This window comes from Stenella coeruleoalba, assembly GCF_951394435.1.
Source record: "Stenella coeruleoalba genome assembly, chromosome: 3".
Lineage (NCBI taxonomy): Eukaryota > Metazoa > Chordata > Mammalia > Artiodactyla > Delphinidae > Stenella > Stenella coeruleoalba.
Genome location: NC_137148.1, coordinates 86,744,830 through 86,759,712, shown reverse-complemented (window position 1 = coordinate 86,759,712; position 14,883 = coordinate 86,744,830). Strand labels below are relative to the sequence as shown.

The 14,883-nt window shown below is 37.6% G+C and overlaps 1 long non-coding RNA gene across 6 annotated transcripts in view; it reads right to left on the bottom strand.

The window, feature by feature from the left end:
- LOC307184308 overlaps nucleotides 1-11,035 on the bottom strand; it is a 224,182-nt gene extending 213,147 nt beyond the window's left edge. For all 6 annotated transcript variants that reach the window (XR_013827693.1, XR_013827694.1, XR_013827695.1 and 3 more), the window contains exons 1-3: nucleotides 10,900-11,035; nucleotides 6,757-6,828; nucleotides 6,322-6,434 (exon numbers count right to left, since the gene is read on the bottom strand). This is a non-coding gene — a long non-coding RNA (uncharacterized lncRNA). The remainder of the gene's footprint in view (nucleotides 1-6,321; nucleotides 6,435-6,756; nucleotides 6,829-10,899) is intronic.
- Nucleotides 11,036-14,883: the final 3,848 nt, after the last annotated feature.

Below are 14,883 nucleotides of genomic sequence, written 5' to 3'. Positions count from 1 at the left end.
AAAGATGCTCAACGTCACTAATTATTAGAGAAATGCAAATCAAATTCGCAACGAGATATCACCTCACATCTGTCAGAATGGCTATCATCAAACAATCTAGAAATACCAAATGTTAGAGAGGATGTGGAGAAGAAGGAACCCTCCTACACTGTTGGTGGGGATGTAAATTGGTGCAGCCAGTATGGAAAACTGTATGGAGGTTCCTTAAAAAGTAAAAGTAGAGCTACCATATGATCTAGCAATCCCACTCCTGTGTATATGTCCAGAAAAAATGAAAACATTAATTTGAAAAGATACATGCACCCCAATGTTCTTAGCAGCACTCTTTGAACAGCCAAGACATGGAAGCAACCTAACTGTCCATCAACAGACGAATGGATAAAGAAGATGCACTATGTATGTGTGTGTGTATGTGTGTATGTGTGTGTGTGTGTGTGTGTGTGTATAGTATTATATGGAATATTACTCAGCCATTAAAAAGAATGAAATTCTGCCATTTGCAGCAAGATGGACGGACCTAGAGAATATTATGCTTAGTGAAGTAAGTCAGACAGAAAAGACAAATACTTATTATATCACTTACATGTGGAATCTAAAAAGTAACACAAATTAGTGTTTATGCAACACAGAAACAGACTCACAGATATAGAAAACAAACTTGTGGTTACCAAAGGAGAGAGGGAAGAAGGGAGGGACAAATTAGGGGTATGGGATTAAGACATACAAACCACGCTGTATAAAATAGTTAAGTAACAAGGATACACTGTATACACAGGGAATTATAGCCATTATCTTGAGATAACTTATAATGGAGTATAATCTGCAAAAATACTGAATCAATATGCTGTACACCTGAAACTAATATAGTATTTTAAATCAACTATACTTCAATAAAAATAAATAAATAAAAATAAATAAAGCCATGTTCTTAACAAAAGAAAGGAAGGAAGGAAGGAAGAAAGAGGCACACCCAGGATTTATACCCTGATCTTCCCTGTCCCACCAAACAGCATGGTCCAAGGCATGGCAAGACTGTTTCACTTATTTTGAGGTACAGGTAGCAGCACCAGTGATACAAGTCCTCTAAGCAGAAACAGCAGTTACAACACTGTCTGTTCATCTTATAGGGAGCTTGCCCTCTGTTTGCTTAAAAGTGATTAACTTTATAGTCAGAATAAACAAACACTTCAGTTTTCTACTTTTCTATCTTTATAAGCTAAGTACATTGAACTCTGAAGGCAATGCTATCTATATATGTCTACAGTGTAAGAGAAAAAGCCCAAGTTTTGAATTCAGGCAGATCTGGATTTGAAACTCCACCTTGATTAGGCCAGTTACTCTCTCTGCATTTTAGTTTTCTCATTTGTAGAAAGATGGCAACACCTTCTGCACAAGGTAGTTATGAGCAACAAGAACATTACAGGAAAAGGTCCAATGCATGGCGTAGAACAGAAACCAAATAAATTATGTCATTCTTTTATTATTATATATTTAATATTAATTTTTATTAATAATAGCAGTAATAATAATGACTCCTAAGTGGGTTTTTTTGCCTATAGGATAAGACTTCCTAACTAATTCATTATTTGTAAAAAATATTAAGTTTGCCTATAGGGCCAGGTATTTTAAAAGTATCCTTCCACCATGCCCTATAATGGCTTTTGTGTGTCTACTGAAATCCTATTAGCCAGAATGTTAATTCTGTAAAGCACACTAGCTAAATTTAATTGTTAAACATAACTCATTTTTTTCCTAAAGAAATACCAAGTTCACTTGCAAAATAGTGACAGTGCAACTTGGTGAACATAAATTATTAGCCACACTGGATTAAAGATTTTATTAATATTTAGTAATATTTGGAGAATGATTCTCAATGACTGCCTCTTACTACTATATATAATGTTTGACTAATAACATGCCAAATGTTAAATATCAACCTTGTCAAAAAATACAAATGAATTTACAGACAACAGGGAACTGTCAGGACGTTAAAATGTCGTTTCTGCTACTACGATGGGTACATTGATGTTACACCATCTCCTTTGTTTCCCCTCTTTTTGCTAGTGGGCCCCTCCTTCCCCATCACATTCACCAATGCAAGATGGTCCCTTGGTTTCAGTTACAGTCCTCTTGATGGGAAACCATGTTAAGCCCAGGAGGTATGCAAGGTAGTCTTTATCTACTCTTAAAATCTCAATACTGAAAAGTATTCTTCTAGTGCTTGCTTGTTAGAGTGCTCATAAAATGATGTGCTGTTTCAGCAACATGTAGGCTAGTTAGAAGGTGGTATAAAACCATCAGTTATCACATGGTAATATCCTTTTATTAACCACTGAAATATATCAAGACGTTTCATGACAACCGACAATGCCAGATGCTATTACTGGCCTAATGGTTTATACATTTGCACTTCCTTCCACTGAGCTCTTTCTTCATGCTTACATTTCCTTTTGTGTAAAACATTTTTAAAATGTGTGGGAGCATCCTAACTTTTCAACATCTATTTTCATATCATATATTTATGGGCACTCAGTTGGCTTTTCAAGTTTCCCGCATGTCATTCCTTAAAGCCCAGGCATTTCCCAAGTTACAAGCACCTGACTTGCAAACATCCTATACTTGCACTGTTTGCTGTTGAGCCCTTCTCCCCTGCCCTTCAAATACTGACCCTCTCGTCCCCAGCCTACTTCTGACTTCTGAAAGAAATTTTCTTTAGAAGATACTGTTTTCCTGTAGCTGGTACATGGAATAATTTGAATCAATCTTTGCCAGTTCACAGTTATTTTGGCTTATTTTTTCTTTCTGTCCATTTCAGATCACAGCCGACACCACTATGGGCTTTTTTCTTCTTCTTATGCAGCCATATATTCATTTTAACTTACGGGGAGTGGGCGCACCACCATTAAGGAAATACATAGCCTACATTTGAAAACAAATCAGAATTGATGTACAAAACCATGAAAGTCCTGGAAATGTCTTGAAATTTCTTTTAGAATTTAAAAAAAACTCTCCATCTACCTTCCTCTCTAAATAAACCTAATTTCCCTCAAGATCCAGGGTATAATTATTTTTGTATCATCCAATTCTGTGTTCATTGCTTGCCCTATTTTGCTCTAATTTTCATCACATGTGTAGTCTTTCAGGTAAACATGGGCTTTTTAGGCTTGTGTGGAGACCAAAGCAATACTTAAAAAGGAAAGATAAAGAATAACAAAATAAGAATGGGCAGTTTATAAGGGACAATTTACAGTTTACCATTAAGTTTTACAAACCTAATCTCATGTAACTTCCCTCACATTTCTGTGAAATAGATAGGGCAGGAATATCCTATTCATCTCAGAGATGAAGAAACAGAGTCCAGGAAGTTAAATCGTTCCCTCTAGGTTACATAGCTAGTAAGGTTGAACAGAGGTTGGAACTGAGGGAGTTTGAAGGTTAGAAACATAGAGAGAAGAGTGGAGAATCTATCTCAAATATTTATAAATTGTTTTGTCTTTAGTCAAACTTAACTGAGCTTTGCCAAGGACTATGAAAACCTGTATTTCTGATAATTAATTTATAAGAGCCCCACAAAAGCTCTTCAAGACATACTGAAGTTGCTTTTGATAACATTTGAAATTCCGTAAGTTGAAAGGGAGATGCAGGCCTCCAAGGTTTAAAACTTATCTCACATGTAGAACCTGTACAATCTGAGATAAATTTAGAACCATAGAGACTGGGCCTTCTCCACAAAGCACTACTTTCATGTCTAGAAAAGAAAAGCTATTTTTGGAATATAAATGGTTAGAAATCAAACATGATGGAGAACGCTCTTTACCAAATGTTAAATATTCAGGTCCTCTTGATGACCCAGTGTAATTCACAGTTCGAACCAAATGCCTAATGTCTTTTTAGTGAGACCAATGATAAACTAAAAGCATGGTTCCAGGTGAATTTTTAAAAAGTACACTTTTTGTAAAGAACTAAGGTCTTTTGATAATCAGGGAAAAAATTCAGACAGAGGAGGAAAATGACATCTTTTCTGAATCTTTCGTAGAGTCTGTTCAGTCTCCTTGATGAATTCCATTATCACAAAAATGACCTTTCCAGTTCATATCTCTTTTGAGCTAAAGCAATTCCTCTCCATTCTGTTATAATGAAAGTATTACATGGATAACTATCCAGCGTTATCTTCCAGAAGGAGAACTAATTTGGGAAAGAAATGAAGTACTTGAATATAATATCAGATCTCTCTCATTTTTTTTTTTTAATCCTTGTAGAGACCTGGTGGGTAGAACTAAGCAAGTTCATGTACAAGGTAAATACACTGAGCTCCCTACCTAATACAGAAGTAATTTTTATTACCACATCTGTGAATAGTCGTATGAATGCTTAAAGAACAGAGCTTCGGATAAGTTCAGACGCCTAAGTCGCTGAACATGCTGCTGAATGTTGAATTTTCTTTTTGGAGATGTGTAAATGAAAAGTATTAAGATCCATGCACACCTCCTGGATGCACTGCAAGTTTCAAATGTGTACTGCCTGTCTCTCCCTGTGAGAAGCATCAAGATGGGCTGGATACAGCATAAACACTAATTATGGACTCTTGTTAACTGTATATTTCTTTGAAGTGGTAGCAAAATGCAAGGTATATGGTGGAAAGAGCTGGGAAAAACGATGGGAAGCTTCCTCAACAGGTTCATGCACATAGAAAGGTAAAGTGTTTGGTGAGCTATAGTGCTTTCCCTTGAGAAACTGAGCCTGATCTCCAGTTTTTTCTGGGGAAATCATTTCTCTGAGAAATATAATTTATGATGGTATACTGACCAGTTAGCGTATAGCACACAGATCCAAACCATGTTGCACATCCATAGCAAGGTCACATAGTTTGACGTCAGGGCTGTCAAACCCTTTTCAGGGAGCCAATTAAATGAATAATATATAAATCCTTGCTTGTTCTGTATGATAATAAACGTCTTAGTGTAATTCCTCATAAGAGGTAAAACACTTTGTAAAAATGCCTTTACTATTACACTCCCTATGAGACAATTGGCTGGCAGAGATTTTAATTGCTATATTGTGGATGTGGAAATTGAGGCTCAGAGATTTAAAGTGGTTTACCTAGGTCATATGTGTGGGCTACAACAGTGTGAATTAAGTTAAAAATTTTGAAAGTAGAAGGCAACTGGATAGAATTTAGGTACTTAAACCTATGTGTTAAATTTAGCTATTAATTAACTTCATAGAATTAAAAATGAGTTTTTCAATATTTTCAAAAACTAGTTTAATATAAGTAAATAGAAAGTGAAAGCCTCATTTTTGTTTTATGTAACTGTCAAAATAGCAAGGATGTCTCAGAGGTTTCTTTCCCAATCTGTTACTGTCATGTTAATGTCTGGGGTTACGCTGTTTTACTATGACCCAGTGAAGAAGAGCATTACTAAAAGGTAAATATTTATCTTTCAGTTTGTTGTTTCCTTTTTTTTTATAAAATTGTGAATATAATTTTATTCTCCTTCTGCATATCTTTCTGCACTTTCTACCACTATGGCGGTAGTGGTGGGTTTTGTTTTGTTTTGTTTTCCTTTTTAAACTTCTGTTTATACATTTTACTTCTGGGGGAATATGGTGCCATTAAATTCTAACCACCCAGTAGCAATGTCTCTATGAGTACATTTCGCATCCCTTTCAAAGTGGCATATTTCCTTTGGCTGAGATGCTGCAGGTTTGGTATTTGTAGATCAGAGCCTGACTCTTAACTCAGTCCTTAGCTCTTAATAATACACTTTTCATCTATACTGTCCTTGACACCACACAGACATCCCATGCTGAAATCTTTTTCAGAGTCTTGACCTGTCTGCTAGACTAAACAGAGACAAGGAAACAGGTAATGACAGAATTGAAACATAGTTTGGGGATCTTGGGAGGAAAAAAGAAAGTAAAAAAATTTTTTTAATGTACAACATAGTCACCCAAGCTTGTGGTGTCTCATCAGAGCCTCTCAATGTTTGGAAATTTTCCCAAGACTTGCCCTAGTGAGACAGCAAAAACTTATTAGATCATTGTGTCTGCTTCCCCACCTGGGCAGGAAAGAGTCTCCCATACGGAGAACATATGGTGTGGTCTTAGATTAGCAACAAAGAATGTCAGTTGGCAGACAGATGGAGGAGAAGCAGAGGACTGTGTGAGCTTTGCTAGCCTGGATCTCAAAAATGAATTTTAAAAATCATATTCACTTAATTCAAACGCTGAACAACCTACACAGAGGAAGAGGCACTAACATTTACTGGACATATATTACAATCTAAGAACAGTATTTTACAGATCTTTTCTAATCCTTACCTCAATTGTTTTATTGTCTCCATTTTACAGATGAAGAAAGTGAGGTTTAGAAGTGTGGGGTCCAAAGTCATACAGCTAGGCAACCGGCAAAGCCCAGAGTCCCACGCACGAGTCTGATTGGAAAGTTAAGGCTTTTTAGAAGTAATAAGTCAGAGAACATAAAATTGACTTTACATACTAAAACTTTCTAATTACTTCTACATTGATTTTTAACATGGATAAAAGGCATCTCCCCTTCTCTGATTTCAGCTGTGAAATTCAATGAATTTGCTTGCTATATTGCTTAACTTAATGGTATTGGGAACACAGAAGTGGACTTTGGGGAATAGAAATGAGAAGGAGGATATGTAAATAGGACAGGTACAAATACTGAATTATAAATGTTTGCAGCCATCCCCCCTCCATCACGCTCCCCAAATAAAGGAAGAGACTTACTTCTTGGTTCAGATTGAGAACTGTCCTTTGTTGACTGAATCCGAGCACTGGCAGCGGGGCAGGTATTTTTTCCTAAAGTAAAGGAAACAAGAATGGAATATTTACTTATATCATACAGGAAAGGGGGATGAAGAGGAGAACAGCTGTGAATGTTTTGTTCTTCTTTTTTCTTCTGCACTTCTACGAATATGGTGTTTTTGTTTTTATTATATCTGTTCATATATTATTTAACTTCTTTCATAATTCTCAACTTCAGAAGTAAAGTTGTTAGAGAGATAGTTTAAGAGTTGTGGAAGACAAGGAAGAGTGGTGGGGTGTGTAGGAGATGGAGCGACCAAGTTAAAAAGAAGACAGTGAAGACTTTACTGGGGGTCATGAATTGGAAATCATTTCAAGAGACTCGAGTAGAAACTTGGGGTTAAATCTACCATTTAAATATGTCATCTGTTTTTGTTCCCTTTCCTTTCTTGCCTTTTCTTGCTTTAATCAAGTGTTTTTTTCCTTATTCCATTTCCCACTTCTATTAGGAATCTTTTATTATTAATTTAGTGATTACCATTGACTTTACCACAGGCATCCTTAAGCTATTAGAATCCACCTTAAATAATACGTATTTTTTTACTTTCTGGACATGTAGAGGATCTAGAATGTTTTAACTCCATTTCTCACTCCTCCCACCAACTGCCTTTTGAATACTGTTGTTGAATATTTTAATTATCTCTGTATTTTAAACTTCACATGATAGTGTTAAAGAATTCACTTAGATTTACTCACACATTTATCCTTTTTGAGGATCTTCTTTTCTTGCTGTATTACCTGTGCTTCAATCTGGTATCACTTGCTTCTATCCTAAATAACTTCCTTTTGTATCTTTTTCAGACATGTCTCCCACAGTGCATTCTCTCAGCTTTGGTTTGTGAGAGAATTATTTAAATTCACCTTTCTTTTAAAAAAAATTTTTTTTAAATAAACCACTTAATTGATGTATAATTGACATGTAAAAAACGGTTCATATTTATTGTACACAACTCAATGAGTTTGGGATAAGTTTATACTCATGAAACCATCACCATCGTCAAAGCCATAAACTTATTACCTCCCAAAGTTTCCTCCCACTTCCTTTATTATGATTTTTTTGGTAAAACTGCTTAATGTGAGATCTACTCTCTTAGCAAATTTTTGTTATATAATACAGTATTCTTAGCTCTAGGCACTATGCTATATTGTAGATATCCAGAACTTATTTTTCTTGTATAATTGAAACTTTGTACATTTGACCATCACCTTCCCTTTTCCCCCTTCCCCAGCTCCTGGCAACCACCATTCTACTCTTCACTTCTATCAGTTTGACTATTTTATATTCCACGTGCAAGTGAGATCTTAAAGTATATGTCTTTCTGTGTCTGGCTTATTTCACTTAGTATAGTGTTCTTCAGGTCCAGCCATGTTGTTGAAAATGGCAGGATTTCCTTTTTTTAAGACTGAATAACATTCCATTGTATGTATATGCCACATTTTACTTATCCCTTCAACATCGATGAACATTTAAGTTGCTTCCATATCTTGGCTATCGTGAATAACGCTGCAATAAAAATGGGAGTGCAGGTATCTCTTTAAGATTCTGACTTCAGTTTCTTAGAATAAATCCCCCAAATGAGACTGCTGGATCATATGGCAGTTGCACCTTTAATTTTTTGAGGGATTTCCATACTGTTTTCCATAATGGTTGTACATTTGGGGATGAGAGCCTTTTTTGCAGTAAAGAGAAAAAGAGAAGTGAGGGAGTTGAGTCAGAGGATATAGACAACTCTTCTTAGGAGTTTTAGAAATAATAGTGACTGAAAAATGGTGCAGAGGCTATGGAGTCAAACTTTTTTTTTTTTTTAAAGATGGAATTATTTCAGCTTGCTTGCATACTAATAGAAATGATCCATGAGAGAGAGGGGAAAATGATGATGCTTCAGGAAAGATAGGGGCTAATTATAGGAACAAAGGTTTTTCAATAGAGGAGAGAGACTGGGATCCAGTGCGCAAGTATAGGAACTGCACTTAGGTATGAATATGAACAATTCATCCATTGGAAAAGGAGGGAATCATATTATCTGGGTACACATATTTATATATTAGTCGATTTGATAATACAAATATAAGACATATAACTTCTGACTGTTTATAAACATCCTGGAGGGTAAGAGAGTGATTTGACCAGGAGAATGCAATGTTTGAGGGTCTTTTTTGAAATCTGTGGCCATAAATTTAAAGTGCAATCAGTCAGCTTAGCATGGCTGTGGTTTTTTCCAGCTATGGTTTGTTCAGCTGCTTGGGCAAGTAAAGAATAGTGAGATGAGTTCTCTCAGAATTGTTTATTGGCAGATGTGTAAGGCAGAAGGAGAAAGGAGTTGAGGGTATACACAGGGAGGGGACTATGATTAAAATAATGGACCATGGGATTTTAGGCTGTGTTAGCATGGAGATATGGACAAGAGGAAGTGAGAGAGGGGGGATGATCAGAAGGATGAAAGATGACTACAGTGCGGGGGAGGAGGATGTTATTATCTGATGGTATGTGCTTTAGAGTAGTTAGATGATTTGATTTTTTGAAAAAGTAGGAATAATGATCTAGTTGGGGTAGAGAGGAGCAAAAATGATGTCCTCATTGTCTGCCAGGTAATAATTAAAGACGGTAAGGAACTTCAGTGGAGAGATTTAGAAGAAAGGACATGTTACTAATGGCAGACTGTGAGCTCCGGGTTTCTGCAGTCATGGGGGAGTAAGAAACTGGGCCAGATGGGGCTCTATTCAGAGGCTTCTAAAGAGGAGAATCTGAGGCATAAGGAATGACCTGAGCTTTAGGGCTTCTTGTGATGGCTGAGACATGCAGGGATGAAGTCAAGGTTAAATTTAAAATATTTTTCTAATAACCAGTATGGTATGGGCCCTGAACAGTCACAACTAGTACCACCCTGTCGTAACGGTCCAGTTATAAACAACTGTTATTGTGTTGTAGTGCTTGCAAACCAAATCCCAGAGCTCGTGTTGGGGCTGGTCTGATGGCAGGTTAGGGTGAGATGAAGAATCAGTCCAAGGTTCTTCCTTAGGATTGGTTTTTAAGGCAGTTTGTTAAGACAAATAATATAATGTGATGGTAGAATTTTGGAGCTCTGTGGTCCTCACCTTCAGTCCTCTGAGTGCACTGTAAATTATAAATATTTACAATATATAACTGTAATAATTTCTAAAAGAAATGGACTTGGAGGTTAAAGATATACACGCAATCTTTGCTCTGTATTTACTAACTGTTTGATCTTTAGAAAGTAATGTAACTGTTCTGGGCATAGTTTCCTCACCTATAATATGCATTAGATTGGATTAAAACATTTCTAAGGGCCCTTTTGGTGGTAAGAACTTGAAATACGACTTACACCTGTTTATAGTTAAATGTTTGCTTCATGTGTATGTTTCAGCTGGGGTGCTATTTCTCATGTCATTTGTGCTTAGCCTTTTGTTAAACTTTCCCTACATCAAAATGTCCCCAACACCAAACAAGTTATTTTCAGTCTATTATTTAGAGATTTTCTGATTCTTTAAGAACAAAAAAAACCCACTGAATTTCCATTTTCTATCACTAAAACTTGTTCGGTTTTCCCTACTTTTTCAATACTCCTTAAGGAAAAGTAATGTTTTGGTTTTTTCTCTTCTAGGAGAATTTCTCATCTTTGTTAGTTCCCACACATTTTCTAGAAAGTTTTTAAAGTACTTAAGTGTTAAGTGCATTTAAGATATTTCTAAACTTTTTTCAGACTTTCTGTGTTTAAAGATTATCTCCTTTGCCGTTAAAATGAAGAACAAGTTAAAAAGCACTCGGGAAAAGAATTCATGCTGCGTCACTTGTTTAGATACCTACAAGACCACTAGGTGTGTTGCTGAGTTCTTTTCTTAATGCTGCTCAATCTTCCTGCTTCTTTCTTAGCCATGAAAAAGTATTTTCAAGGTGATTGTCAGGAATTTTTTGGACGCTAGAGACAAGTCCAATTCTGAGTGACTTAAATGCGTTTTACTAGTTATATATTGCTATGTAACAGACGGTCCCAAAGTTTACCTCCCAAAGTTTACCTCCTTAAAAAAACAAAACAAAACACTCACTTATCTGTTTCTGTAGGTCACGGTGCTGCAATCAAGGTGTCGGCCTAGAGTCGGCAGGCTCTTCTAAATGCCAGAACGCTGAACGAGTGAGTGTGTGAGTGTGTGAGTGTGTGCGTGCCCGTGTGCGTGCGCGTGCGTGTGCGTACTCAAGAAGAGAATAGGCTGGGACTAGGCAGGCAGCAGTTTCAGCAAAGAAAGCGGAAGCCGGCCAAGACGCTGCCGTGCACGCTCTTTCCAAAGGAAGCCAGATCTCGCGGGATCTCAGGGGATCTCGGGAGTTCTGCAGAGCTGGCGGAGAGCCCTGGGAGGAGAAACACCTGAGTACCCTGGTTTCCCGGAGGGTCCTTATCCCAGACTTGTCAGCACAGAGTCTGACTCATGCCACTTTGCCAGCAAATTCCTATTCTCACCGAAGCCACTTCCTGCTACTCCCTCCATCCGCCCCCCACCCCCACCCAGTCCCAGTGCAGGGCAGCTGCTCTAGGAGCACTGACAGGTGTAGGGGATCAAGCTCTGGCCCTGTGGCTGTGGAAGGGTGGGGTTGCCTGAGGCAACTTTCAGCTCCTTGAATTGAATGCCTCAGTTCCTCCCTTGCTGTTGCCCAGAGATTGTCCTAGTTCCTCACTGCCTGACCTCATCCACATGGCAGCTTGCTTCTCCAAAGTGTGCAAACATAAAGCAGTAGAGTATGCCAGTAGGACAGAAGTCACGATCTTTTGTAACCTAATCGTGCAACTGACATCCCATCCCTTGTGCCTTATTATATTCCTTAGAAACAAATCATTAGCCCACCCTCAAGGGGAAGGGATGACACAAAGGCATGTATCCAGAAAGTTGGATTATTGCTAACTTCCTGAAGTTGGATTGCTAAAATTGGATTATTAAGGACCAATTTAAAAGTTGTCTGCCACATAGATTCATTTACATAATTGAAAAGGTGAGGTGTAGCTTGTCTTCAGACACAATTGGATCCTAAAACTTAAAAGATGCCATCAAATATCAATTTCTCTTCATCACCATTGCTTCTGTTAGTTTCATTCTGAGGTAAGTTCTCCTTTCCTGGTAGCCCATATGCTCCAGGTTTTCATCCCACCAGTTCAGCAATTCAGTGGAGAAAGTGTTTCTTTCCTAGTAGTTCAAGTAAAAGTCCTGGAAATCACTGACCCAGTTTGGGTCACATGGTCATTCTTAAATCAATCATGTGATTGATTTAAGACCATTTTGGGGCCCTGTGCTTTCTTCTAGGAAGCTAGGAGTGGACATCCCCAACTGAACAGCATGGACTGAGAGTGGTGTAGGGCTACTGCCTCAAAGAACATTGGGATGCTGTTCCCCAAAGAAGGGGCAAAGAATTTGGAGCATAAACAAAATTACAACAGATGAGTCAGACTGTCCTACTTTAAGAGAGAGCAGATCTAAATGGAACATGAAAGGCATAGTGGCATTTTGGGCTCTGCTCTTTAATGATAGTTCAAGGACTCTGGGCATGCCATCATTACCACACAGGAACAAATCAGGCACCTTCATGACTGAGTGCCTACAACGTCTTAGACACTGTGTTAGGCGCTTTACACATGTGGTCTCATGGATACTTGCAGCAACCCTATAAAGTTAGCATTGCTTTGTTTTTATACAGAAGGAAGTATGTTTTGGCATTTGATTTGCATCAAAGCCATGCTGACTCGAAAACTGTGCTCTCATGATGATACCAAGCAGGATCCTGTGGGACTCCTGGGCACAAAAGCCTTTCTGTGTCCCCCATTTCCTGATTACAGGAAATAGGCTTCATTCAACCTCCATGACCTTCCCTGAGTTCCAATAGCAGGTTCAAATAGTTGCTAATTAGGGAAAGGAGGGGATACGGAGACAAGGGAGGAAAAGTCAAAAGATACAATAGTGCAGCCTTGGGGCAGTGGTTCTCCATTGAGGGATATACATAACAGTATCTTTGAGCTGTTTTTGATGATACTGAAGCGCCCACCAGGTAGGAGAGGTTAATGGTGTGGTGCCCACAAGCAGGAGACTGCAGACTGGTTGGAACCAGAAGGTTGATGATGTTGACTCCCATTTACCTTACCACCAACCTATCAGAAAAACGTCCACGAGCTGATCATACCCTCTTTCAACCATTACTGTAAAACTTCTCACTACCCTCTCCAGGTTGGGACACACAGTTTTGAGGGAATTAGCCCACTGTGGCCCCCTTTGCCTGGCAAAGCAATAAAGCTATTCTTTTCTACTTCATCCAGAACTCTGGCTCTGAGATTTAGTTCAGTGTGGGATACAGAGGCTGCATTCAGCTTCAATGATACCATAATACCTGCCAGAAGATACAAATATTTTTCATCCTGTTACAGTTTACACTTATAGGAATCAGAAACTTGTGTTTATGTTTGTATGTTTTTTTACAAAGTATTGATATGATTGAATATTTTGCATAGTTTGTAGTTTAATAATAAAATAATTTATTGAAATACATTTCTTACCTAAAAGAATTTGAGGTACTGAAGTATATGTATATACTAAGTTAAAAAAACTTGGAATAAAAATGGAAAAATAGAGTTAAGGAAAGTGAAATAAAATTTTAAAACAATGCTCTAATTAAATTTGATCTTTCCAAATAATTGTCTTTTATTTTTCTCTCTTTCTGGTCATCTTTACAGCTTTTGGTATACTCCATTAATATGGTGAATATGGAAAAAATACAGTGAAGAAGGAGAAAATATATATGTGCATGGTAACACCTAGAAAGTACCAGATAAAAACTAACTGCAGAACAGAAACTACAATTCCATATGACAGTTATTTTTATCTCTTTGAACCTTAGTTTCCTCATCTATAAAGACAATAATAATCAGAAAGATTATGTAAAGAATACAAATAATATATATAAAGCAAACTGTTTAACATATAATCTGTGCCCAATAAGTTTATCCTGCCACTATCCAAACAAATTAAAATATTATCTGACATAGACTCACAAAGTAACCACTTTACTCAAGAAAACAATTTAAATGGGTCTAGTTTAACTTTATATATTTTTTTAAAGGCACAAACTTTTTGTGCAGGAAAATGGTCGAAAGAGTAAGACCCAAGTTGTGTAGAAGTAACATGACCCACCGAGTGCCAAGAATGTTCTCTTGAAACTCACATCTTCCTGGTCCCTGTAAACTCTTCCTGAATGATTGACTAGAGCAACACTCTTTGAGACAGTAATTTTCAAGACTGATTCTTCTGTTCTCTTAAGTTTTTATTATTATTTGGGTGTCTCTTGATGTACTATTACTCATTTCTTGGAAATTGCTGAATTTACCTATCATGTTGAATGGTATTTGTCTGAAGATTTTTCAGAGTTTCTTGATACCTATAATGGAAGTTTGTTAATATTTTGTCTGTTCAAGGGAATTCTGCATTTTTGGACCTTGAAGGGATGCAGAGCCAATCTCCCATATGAAAGATGAAGGCACCAACTACCTACTTTTCCATCTCCCCGTGGAGCTGAAGCAAGGGCATGTGGGAATATTAAGCCAAACTTGAAGGACGAGAAGCAGCTGTCCATGTGGCGATCTCAGGAAAGAGCGTTCTAGGAAGTGGGAAGAGCCTCTCCAAAGGCCCCACAGTAGAGGTGCTTGGTGTTTTTGAGGAACAGCAAGGAGGTCAGAGTGGGTGGGGCACTGTAAACAAGGGGCCAAGTAGCAGATTTGCAGACATATGTTATACACGTTATTCCAAGAACCATTCAAAGATGAAGAAGTTGGAAACAAGAGGTTGTGACTTGCCCAAGGTTGCCCAAGAAGTGGCAAAATCAGAACTCAGAAGCTCCTCTTCGGGTCCCAAGTCCTGTGTTTTTAATCAAGATGCCATTTTGTATTCACCTCTAGATTGCCTTAACATTTTCTTTATGCCTTTGTTGTCTTCCTTTTGTTAAAGCTATCAAATGTCAAGAATCACGCCTTCTCAGGTTGCACTGAATGAATGCAGAAC